Consider the following 12,818-nt stretch of genomic DNA (forward strand, 5'->3'; position numbering starts at 1 on the left):
ATAAATAAACGTATAGGAAGATTCCTACATTGCTGTGTCAGAACAGGGCAACTGCAATTGGCATTTTATAAGCTGTTTGGGATTCACCTTTTGCATATACGGAAATTTCAAATTCTTATGTGAGACTTCTTTTTACGAGGTGTATAGTTGGAAAATGCATGATTATGGGATAAAAATCATAGAACATTTAACCTTAAAAGAATATCTAATGAGAATTGCAATCATTGCCCATATATAACTGCCAAGTTTTGAACCAATTCTACCATTCGCAGTAGTAAATGTAAAGATGTCTATCACGAATTCAGCATATTTTGAAGAAGTTTAAATTTTTCCATGTTTTATGAAATAAGGTTGAGAGAGGGGTAATGAGTGTAACTGTTGAGATTACAAGAAACTGGCTTACACATTCTAGGAATAAAGAAAATTAGTTTGTGAAACTTAGATGAAAGAAAGATGAAATGTAAAGCTGTTTGACTCCAATAATAAGAACATATAATTGGCAAGTACATCAAAAGCCAAAATCCAATTGCATAAATATGCATATTAACACACACATCAGTGTGCGAATTAACGGTGTGCAATCTGCAATTTACACATCGTTTTAGCTAAAATAAAAACAATTGCACATCACTTTTTCAAACGATGTACAAAAAACTTCTTTATTGATTACTACAACATAAATTGAAAACAGTTTTCAATCTTAATCTTTATTGATCTTTACTTTATAAACGAGTGCGCTGCACGACATTAAAATCCATGTTGACACAATGTCATCAAATTTTAAAGACGTTGTCATTTTGAGACTGGGAAGTCTGTCAACAGTCAACATAAATGGTGCTTCTTATGACAATAGGGTTGTAATACATTATTGTCAATTTTTGCATTTGCGGTGTTTTGTAAACCGTTACGTGCTGTCCCGTTGACTCCCGACTCACCTACAAAGCAGAAGAAATCCGAAGAAGATCTCTTGAAAGTGTAAGTTCTTTGCGTCGAGATTGATGTTTGCGCATTGAGCTTATTGCATTTGAAAATACAGTATCACGAGAATCGTACTGCGTTTGTAACGTAAATATGATTGGAGAATACATCGTGTTCAAAACCGGCACCTGATTGGCTAGTGATTTCATGAAAATCTTTAACTTGACTTGGAAGTTTGACCAATTGCATGTACAAAGGTAAGAATCTCTATCTTTCTTCTCCTTTTTTTCTTACGACATTGACGATGTTATTTACATAGTAATGTATATTGTCTTATATACATTACTGTATATTGTCTCATTCGCGTGCGTGTTTAGTCTGTGCGCGTCCGTGTACTTTAGTTTCCGTCCAGTCGAATGTGTGGTTGTTTACGTGTGTATGTTCTGCCGGTAGTGAGTTCGGATCTCGTCGTTTTATGGCGTTTTTGTGTTCTGTGAGTCTCGTTTCAATTTTCTTAGATGTTTGTCCTATGTATTGCTTTGAACAGTCTTTACATGGTATCATGTAGATCGCGTCAGTTGTATCATGAATTGTTGTTTTGTCTTTATGTTTGGTGAAACATGATTTGAGTTTTTGTGTAGGTTTGTGGGCGACGTTAATATTAAATGGTCGAAGAAGTCTGGCAGTCATTTCTGATGTTCCGTTTATGTATGGTAATGTGACGATTTTTACTGTTTCGTCCGGTTTTTTGTTGGTTTTGTCGGTTTGTGTTTTGTTTTGTATTTTGTATATAGTTTTGTTTATGAAGTTTCTAGGCTAGTTGTTTTTAATAAATGTGGAGTATAAGTAGTTGCGTTCTGTTTTTTTGGCTTCTTCCGTATTACAATGAGTGTTTATCCTGTTGAAAAGTGTTCGAATGCAGCTTATTTTGTGTTGTGTTGGATGATTGCTGTTGACGTTTAACATATCAGATGCCCACAACCGCTTACGAATCTACCGTCATAAACTACAAGAACATCGAGAAACCGTAACAACATACACGACACAATCAGACGCCAAAGCCATTAATGAAGCCATCAAAAAAGCAACATCCGCATATAGAACAAAACGACACCACGAAATTCATCGAAAATTACAAGAATCCAGATCTTACAAACAACTCCATCCCAACACAAACGAATTTGTCACAAACATCTCGAACAAACCACTAACCGAACAGCAAACTAAAATTTTAAACAAAGGATTAAATTACAACTTTAAAGTTGCGAACAAACATGACTACGTTGCCGACCTGGAATCCGCTTTAAAGTACACCAACTTAACAGACCAAACGAAAGAAGACATTCGTCACAAAATCACAAATAACCTCTGCCACAAACCACCTGTCACCCTAAACTACGAAGAACTACGAGCAATTAAAAACCTACAAAACGACGACCAAATAATCATATTACGAGCTGACAAAGGACGCAAAACAGTTATCATGGACAGATCAGAATACATCGACAAAGCCAAAACCCTCCTACAAGACACCACCACCTACGAACTTCTCCACACAGACCCCAGCAAAACGACCACCAACCGCATCAACCAGAAACTGAAACAACTAAAAGACAAAAAGAAAAGCCGAAAAATTATTGGAATGAAATGAAATTCATTAATAATTCATTAATTATTAATAAATCAAGTATATAATTATAATATTAATTATAATTAGAATATTTATTGTTTTTCATTAATTGATGGTTGAAGAAAAAAGTAAAAATAGATTCATTTATTGAATATTTTTTTAAAAAATGCAGAAAACATGTTTTTCTTTCTCTTATTACGGTATAATATATAATAATAGCTAATCTTTATTGAGGATGCCAACATCACTAAAAAGTGGTTTACATAGGGGTCCTCTAAAAGTAACTAAATCTGATATAACTATTTAAAAATAAAAAGAAAAGAATACAATTCGAAAATATGAAGATAAAACATACATCATTTGAAAATTAACATGCTAAAAACGAAACTAATTAAGATAGTGCTTTCTTGATACCACGCTTAAATTGGCTTAAGATGGGCACATCTCTTATGGAATGGGGTAAGGCATTCCAAACGTCCGCTGCAAAAATTATTGTTATCCAGTGCCCCCATCTTCTGTGTGCGAATGATTTGCGGATATTTCGCTTTGATCGTGTATTATAGTTATGATAGTTACTGTTAAAACAGCAGTGAAAAGTGTGCATAAAAAGGTTATTAACTACCTTAAACATGAAAATAGCACGATGCTCGGCTCTCCGCCTTTTTAGAGGTTTCCAATGGAGCCTTGAAAGTGCATCGCTCGCGGAAGCAGTAGGGGAAGATCTAAAATAATTCGCGCAGCCTTATTGCGAAGGATCTGTAGCTCTGTCATAAGTGTAGTGTTGCCCCGGTCTCCCCATGATATATCGCCGTAGTCAAAAAGGGGCAGAACAAAAGAAATAAAAAAAGTTATCCTAGCGCTTAGTGGGAGACACGACTTGATGCGCCGCAAAAGGCCTAGCTTCTTGTTTATCTTACTACGCATGTGTTCAAAATGATCCTCCCAAGTAAGGTTCTGATTGATAATTAATCCTAAATAGGGAAACCATTCTGCTTCCTTAAGTTGCTTACCATCGGCTGAAATAACAATGGAATCGATTCTACGTAGTCTCGAGTTACTACCTATTAGCATAAATTGGGATTTCTTGATGTTAAGAGTAATTATGACTAATTTTCTAAACTTTTGCGCTTTCTGTTAATATATTTATATATAATTAAGTGAAGCATGGCGTCACATAACTGTAAAGTAAATTCTTTCTTAATTCTAATTTTGTGCAACCTCCAGATCTTTCAAGTATTATGAAGGATATAAAATACTATAGACTTGTGAAGTTTGAAAATATCCGAATGAATAGATCCAGAGTTATGAGTAATTTTTTAAACTTTTGCGCTTTCTGTTAATATATTTATATATAATTATTAAGTGAAGCATGGCGTCACATAACTGTAAAGTAAATTCTTTCTTAATTCTAATTTTGTGCAACCTCCAGATCTTTCAAGTATTATGAAGGATATAAAATACTATAGACTTGTGAAGTTTGAAAATATTCGAATGAATAGATCCAGAGTTATGAGTAATTTTCTAAACTTTTGCGCTTTCTGTTAATATATTTATATATAATTATTAAGTGAAGCATGGCGTCACATAACTGTAAAGTAAATTCTTTCTTAATTCTAATTTTGTGCAACCTCCAGATCTTTCAAGTATTATGAAGGATATAAAATACTATAGACTTGTGAAGTTTGAAAATATCCGAATGAATAGATCCAGAGTTATGAGTAATTTTCTAAACTTTTGCGCTTTCTGTTAATATATTTATATATAATTATTAAGTGAAGCATGGCGTCACATAACTGTAAAGTAAATTCTTTCTTAATTCTAATTTTGTGCAACCTCCAGATCTTTCAAGTATTATGAAGGATATAAAATACTATAGACTTGTGAAGTTTGAAAATATCCGAATGAATAGATCCAGAGTTATGAGTAATTTTCTAAACTTTTGCGCTTTCTGTTAATATATTTATATATAATTATTAAGTGAAGCATGGCGTCACATAACTGTAAAGTAAATTCTTTCTTAATTCTAATTTTATGCAACCTCCAGATCTTTCAAGTATTATGAAGGATATAAAATACTATAGACTTGTGAAGTTTGAAAATATCCGAATGAATAGATCCAGAGTTATGAGTAATTTTCTAAACTTTTGCGCTTTCTGTTAATATATTTATATATAATTATTAAGTGAAGCATGGCGTCACATAACTGTAAAGTAAATTCTTTCTTAATTCTAATTTTGTGCAACCTCCAGATCTTTCAAGTATTATGAAGGATATAAAATACTATAGACTTGTGAAGTTTGAAAATATCCGAATGAATAGATCCAGAGTTATGAGTAATTTTCTAAACTTTTGCGCAAAAAAAACGACTAACGTTAATTTTGGACTACTCGTGTCCGTTCATTTTCTCATCCGCCGCGCTAAGAATTTTGGGAAGATTTTGAATGATTGCTGGAAACGCGTTTAGCCTCTCTTTGATGCTTTCAACTCTGTAAAAATCGAGAAACAGTATATGTAACTGAACCGTATATGTGGCTGTATAGATATATACGCAGTTGCTAGGCGTCGAGGAATATTTTATTGCACGATCCTTTGTGTTATCATTTTAAAGCTCAACACATTGAGATTAAATTCCAAAACATAAGATTTAAGCGAAGCAAGACAAAAATAATAATATCTAATAACTAAAAGATCCTCGTTTTCCTTTGATTACAGCTTTGTATAGATTAAAGAAAATGTTCGACATGTTTATAAAGCTTTGAAGGAGATAATTATTATTTCATTATTACTATCCAAAACTACTAGTAGAACCACGGCTTTTTTTTCCTTACTGTATAGCTTTGTTATATTTAATCATATGTAAATCTTTGGATTGCATGCACGACTAGCAGGGCTGTTGGTACAACGGTTATTGGTGGAGATATTCATATATTCAGTTGTGTCAGAATGACTTCTTTTAAAATTAAATATCTCTTCAAAAAAATCAATTGGGCACAACCGAATATATAAAAAACAACCCATCCCCCAAATTAGCGTTCTAATTGGGGCTCTCGCAACAAGTCGAATAAGTAGTGTTAATTTTTCATGTAGATGTATATCCAAAACAAACCATATGTTTCAACGATTTAGTTAAAGCGAGGATCGATAATAATTTTTGAAAATTTTGCCTGAAAAAAGATTTGCATGAAAAGTGCATATTCACATCAGCTTAGTAAGTCAACACCCCTGTCGGGGATCATAGCCCCTCCGTCGGGGAATTCCTGGCGTCACCCCTGTGTAGACGTGTAGTGTAAAATTACCGTAAAAGAGAGGCATAAGTACTAGATGATTTTCTTAAAGGCTATGTGAATAGCGACTCTGGTATCAAAGATATTGTTGAGGAAGTGGAGAGCGCGATTAACAGTGAATATGTAAGAGTGGGGTTAAATCATTTCAATTGAACGATTTTTCCAACTACTTTAAACTGAGCGTGAAAGATGTTTTCACTAATGAGCAACGTTAAACTCTGTGTATATTTTTGGATACGCAAATTAAGAACAAATCCACATTACAAAGTTATAAATCAACCCCACAACTCTAGTAAGTAACTCATGTTGTTGGCTCCAACTTCAAGAGTGCATTCTAATCATGTGCATGAATAAAACATGGTAATGAAGATTTCCTGTAAGCATCAACAACTCCATATAAATTGTTTTGTTGATAAACAGAATTTGAGCTAAGTTGCTTGAACTTGACTAGAATAATATCCATACGCAACCTCCTACATTTTAGTTTCTCGATCTGTAACGATAAGACAGATTCTATTCGGTTTTGGGTTGATCTTTCATGTTTCGGTGCAATTTGTACGATTTTATGCGCATCTTTCGTTAGTATAATAGTACATTAGTAGGTAGTTGACTTGTCTGTGATTCAGATTTTGTGTGCCCTTTTCGTTTGCAATAATCGCAAATTACTTGTCGAAATGGGGAATTACCGGGTGAATATTGCTTTCCTTGGTATTTCATGCTTTGGAAATTTTGTTTTGTTTGACTTCTGTTGCCTTGTAAGTTTTGTCTGCCTTGTGCGTAATTGTTCGGAAACCACGATGAAAATCGTAACGAATGTGTTTGTTTTCCATCAAGTGTGTTTTGAGTGCTTCTTTGTGAAAACGGATGTGGGTTAATTTTAACTGCAAATTTATGAGTAAGCGAAAAATTATCAGCAAGACGGGCCGCTTCACTAAGTGTCTTAGGATTTTGCTCGTTAAGGAAAATTCGTGTTTCAGAGTGGATACAATTTTTGAATTCTTCCATTAAAATTAACTGCCGTAAAGTTTTAAAATCTTGGACTTTTTCCGAAGCTAACCATCGATCGAAAAGTTGAGCTTTTTGTTCAGCAAATTCTAAGTGAGTTATAGATATATTTTTGCTAATAGCACGAAATTTTTGTCTGTAGGCTTCGGGGACCAACTCATAACCCTTTAGGATCGCATCTTTTACTAAGTCATAATCCGCAGAATCAATTACAGACATTTGAGAAAAAATTTTCTCTTGCTTTTCCTATTAAAACGCTTTGTAAAACATGGTCCAACTTTCTTTGGGCCATTTACAATTTTCGGCGACCTTTTCAAAATGCAAAAAGTACTTGTCTACTTCCAATTCCGGGAACGGTGGAACCATTCTCACATGCTTGGTTATGTCAAAATTTGTTCTAGAATGTTCAGCATGTGTATTTGTGGCTTGAAGTTTTAATTTTTCTAGTTCTATCTCCTGTTCTCTTAACTTAAACGCTCTCTCTTCGCGTGCACATTCACGCTCCCATTCAAGTCTTTCGCGTTCTCTTCTCCACCTTACTTCTCCTTCCTCTCTTTGCCATTGTCTTTCGTCTGACTCTTCCTGACTAACATCTGTTTGAGCAATGCTATCTACTTCACCTCTTGTATTTTGCATGAAAATACTTTCGTTTTCTAAAACTGCTTCATCAACGAGTTTATCGTTGCATAATCTCTTTAAAATTACATGCTGTATTTCGCGTTTAGACATTGAACTTTTTAATTCGACCTTGGGTAAAGGGTTACAATAAACTTGCATGGTTTGAAGTCTGAGCTTTTCTATATCTATGAACTGTCACTTATAGTACCAAATTCTAACTTAACTCATTAGAGGTTTAAATGGGGGTCTCTAGGGGGGTCTATGCCTGACAACTTGGTAGAAATTTTTAAAGAATATATCTATTTTTGAATAGCATTATTGTAAAATAAATTTACGTTCCTAGACATGCTAATGAGCCATATATTTGGCATGATAATGAGCCTAAATATTTGGCAAAACATTCAAGTATTGTTCACTTTTTTTTTTTTGAAAAAAAACGTAAGAAAAATGTGCTGTTTTTACGCAAAAACGATGCCCACAAAATACATTTTTTATTGCTCTAAAACGCTGAAAATGGCATTTTCAAGGCTCTGAAATTCAAAATTTCTCAGGGAAGAATGCCTCAGACCCCCCCAGGTGCGGAGCGCCTCCGACGTTTTATGACTGATGTTTGAAAAATCCTAGATCCGCCCCTGCACAAAGGTACAAACTTTATAGTTTCGTAAAACAATATACCATGGTCGCCATGTTTATCCAACAAATTTGTGGCGCTAATTTTAAAATTATATTTTTATAATTATATTGCTAAAGCTTCCTACAAACCAGAAGTAAATGATATTTTAAAGACTTCTGAACTTGCAGATTTTTTCTAATACATGTGGAAACTTTACAGGCTGTGTACAGAATAAGCATCCAAAACCAACACGAACACACGATAAAATTCAGGCACCCAACAAGTTCATTATCAAATAAATTGCAAAGCTTAAAGATTTACTTACCTGTAAAGGTTTTTTGCATGTTTCCATGTTGACAAAAGGCTTTGACGAGCCTTTTTAAAGGCAGATCTGAAATATTCTCTCACAAATAAGGAATTGCAAATCGGCGCCAAACACGTTATTGTAAATTTGAATTTTGAATTTCAAAAAATCAATGCTTGTTCCCAGTCCTTCACGATACATTACTTCACGAAAATGACCTTTCAACACTGTATGAAAATGATCTCAACATTTGTAGCCCAATTAAGTTATTGCATCAAAATCTGCAAAATCCTTTGATGGAATAGGTTGTTGGACTTCCAATGGATCGTCTGATAGTGAAATTTTCGCAAGTAATAGCTATTTGATTGAGAATTGTGTGACCGAGAAACACTTTTGAAATAGCTTGCATGAAAATGACAAAATTTAAAAGCAGTTTGTTGTGAAGCGAAGGGAGAGGTGTGGTGTAAAGGGAGGGATGTGAAACGGACTGGCGAGTGCGAATTATATCGTTTGCTAAATGTAAAAATACTAATATTAGTATACTCCACCCCCCACCCAAAAAAAAATATACAACTTTCCCTCTTTCTCCATTTACAACTTCCCTCTTTCTCCATATACAACTTTCCTTATATACAACTTCCCTTCACGTACAACTTTTTCTATGAACAACTTTTCCAACATACAACTTCCCACACTTAAATTTTCTCACATATTCAATGCCCACGTAAAAATTCTCCACTTGTTTAACTTTTCTTAGTACAACTTCACCCACAATACAACTTCTCACATGTACAACTTCCCCTATGGACAACTTCTCGCATGTACAACTTCCCCCTATGGACAACTTCTCACATGTACAACTTCTCCCTATGGACAATTTCTCACATGTACAACTTCCCCAATGGACAACTTCTCACATGTGCAACTTCCCCCTATGGACAACTTCTCACATGTGCAACTTCCCCTATGGACAACTTCTCACATGTACAACTTCCCCTATGGACAACTTCTCACATGTGCAACTTCCCCAATGGACAACTTCTCACATGTACAACTTCCCCCTATGGACAGCTTCTCACATGTACAACTTCCCCAATGGACAACTTCTCACATGTACAACTTCCCCCTATGGACAACTTCTCACATGTGCAACTTCCCCCTATGGACAACTTCCCACATGTTCAACTTCCCAATAGACAACTTCTCCCTTGTATAAATTCCCCTAGTACAATTTAACCAATGGACAACTTTCTTCATGCATAACTTCCATATGCACAACTTTCTACAACTCCACTGTCTTCCCTCAAGATCTGAATTTGAACACGAACATCCGTACACTTGGAAGATTCTACATTCTCATACGTTTTCCCACTGAAAATAAAAGAACAAAAAGAAACCTTGTCTTCATGCACGATGTCCAATTCGCCAGACATCAAAATGGTCGAGAAAGGTTTAAACAGCATCTCGTGAAACCAAAATGAGCTATTTCGTTGCGATTATTCAGTACAACGAATAAAGTTTCCTTCATGAGATCCAAGGAAAGCTGGAACACCTTGTTGTTGCTGTTGACCATCAACTACAAAAGAAAGCAACACTTCAGAGGAGAAGAAAAATTATCTTCAAACATTTACCAGGAATGGGGACTCATTAGGAGCATTGTGTACTTGTTATGATAACAGGTTACGACAGACAAGATCTTTAGGCAGTGGCAAATCTAGGGCACGTGAAAATCAAAACAAACCCAACAGAATAAAACGTCCCACCACATAGTGTGTAACTGTATAAAACATCAAACCACATAGTGTGTAACTGAATAAAATGTCACACCATATAGTGTGTAACTGTATAAAATGTCACACCATATAGGGTGTAACTGAATAAAATGTCACACCACATAGTGTGTGACTGAATAAAATGTCACACCATATAGTGTGTGACTGAATAAAATGTCACACCACATAGTGTGTAACTGAATAAAATGTCACACCATATAGTGTGTAACTGTATAAAATGTCACACCATATAGGGTGTAACTGAATAAAATGTCACACCACATAGTGTGTAACTGTATAAAATGTCACACCACATAGTGTGTGACTGAATAAAATGTCACACCACATAGTGTGTGACTGAATAAAATGTCACACCACATAGTGTGTGACTGAATAAAATGTCACACCACATAGTGTGTAACTGAATAAAATGTCACACCATATAGTGTGTAACTGTATAAAATGTCACACCATATAGTGTGTAACTGTATAAAATGTCACACCATATAGTGTGTAACTGAATAAAATGTCACACCACATAGTGTGTGACTGAATAAAATGTCACACCACATAGTGTGTGACTGAATAAAATGTCACACCACATAGTGTGTGACTGAATAAAATGTCACACCACATAGTGTGTGACTGAATAAAATGTCACACCACATAGTGTGTGACTGAATAAAATGTCACACCACATAGTGTGTGACTGAATAAAATGTCACACCATATAGTGTGTAACTGTATAAAACATCAAACCACATAGTGTGTAACTGTATAAAACATCAAACCACATAGTGTGTAACTGTATAAAACATCAAACCACATAGTGTGTAACTGTATAAAACATCAAACCACATAGTGTGTAACTGTATAAAACATCAAACCACATAGTGTGTAACTGTATAAAACATCAAACCACATAGTGTGCAACTGTATAAAACATCAAACCACATAGTGTGTAACTGTATAAAACATCAAACCACATAGTGTGTAACTGTATAAAACATCAAACCACATAGTATGTAACTGTATAAAACATCAAACCACATAGTGTGTAACTGTATAAAACATCAAACCACATAGTATGTAACTGTATAAAACATCAAACCACATAGTGTGTAACTGTATAAAACATCAAACCACATAGTGTGTAACTGTATAAAACATCAAACCACATAGTGTGTAACTGTATAAAACATCAAACCACATAGTGTGTAACTGTATAAAACATCAAACCACATAGTGTGTAACTGTATAAAACATCAAACCACATAGTGTGTAACTGTATAAAACGTCAAACCACATAGTGTGTAACTGTATAAAACATCAAACCACATAGTGTGCAACTGTATAAAACATCAAACCACATAGTGTGTAACTGTATAAAACATCAAACCACATAGTGTGTAACTGTATAAAACATCAAACCACATAGTGTGTAACTGTATAAAACATCAAACCACATAGTATGTAACAGTATAAAACATCAAACCACATAGTGTGTAACTGTATAAAACATCAAACCACATAGTGTGTAAATGAACAAAACGTCCCACCACATAGTGTGTAACTGTATAAAACATCAAACCACATAGTGTGTAAATGAACAAAACGTCTCACCACATAGTGTGTAACTGTATAAAACATCAAACCACATAGTGTGTAAATGAACAAAACGTCTCACCACATAGTGTGTAACTGTATAAAACATCAAACCACATAGTGTGTAAATGAACAAAACGTCCCACCACATAGTGTGTAACTGTATAAAACATCAAACCACATAGTGTGTAAATGAACAAAACGTCCCACCACATAGTGTGTAACTGTATAAAACATCAAACCACATAGTGTGTAACTGTATAAAACATCAAACCACATAGTATATAACAGTATAAAACATCAAACCACATAGTGTGTAACTGTATAAAACATCAAACCACATAGTGTGTAAATGAACAAAACGTCCCACCACATAGTGTGTAACTGTATAAAACATCAAACCACATAGTGTGTAAATGAACAAAACGTCTCACCACGTGTGTAACATAAAACCACATAGTGTGTGTAAAACATCAAACCACATAGTGTGTAATGAACAAAACGTCACATATAGTGTGTAACATCAACATGTAAAACAAAACATCAAATAGTGTGTAACTGTATAAAACATCAAACCACATAATGTGTAAAAAAACATCAAACCACATAGTGTGTAACTGTATAAAATGTCACACCAACTGAATAAAATGTCACACCATATAGTGTAACTGAATAAAATGTCACACCATATAGTGTGTAACTGTATAAAATGTCACACCATATAGTGTGTAACTGAATAAAACGTCCCACTACATGGTGTGTAACTGTATAAAATGTCACACCATATAGTGTGTAACTGAATAAAATGTCACACCATATAGTGTGTAACTGAATAAAATGTCACACCATATAGTGTGTAACTGAATAAAATGTCACACCATATAGTGTGTAACTGAATAAAATGTCACACCATATAGTGTGTAACTGTATAAAATGTCACACCATATAGTGTGTAACTGAATAAAATGTCACACCATATAGTGTGTAACTGAATAAAATGTCACACCATATAGTGTGTAACTGTATAAAATGTCACACCATATAGTGTGTAACTGAATAAAACGTCCCA

This window comes from Xenia sp. Carnegie-2017, unplaced genomic scaffold, assembly GCF_021976095.1.
Source record: "Xenia sp. Carnegie-2017 unplaced genomic scaffold, XeniaSp_v1 HiC_scaffold_71, whole genome shotgun sequence".
Lineage (NCBI taxonomy): Eukaryota > Metazoa > Cnidaria > Anthozoa > Malacalcyonacea > Xeniidae > Xenia > Xenia sp. Carnegie-2017.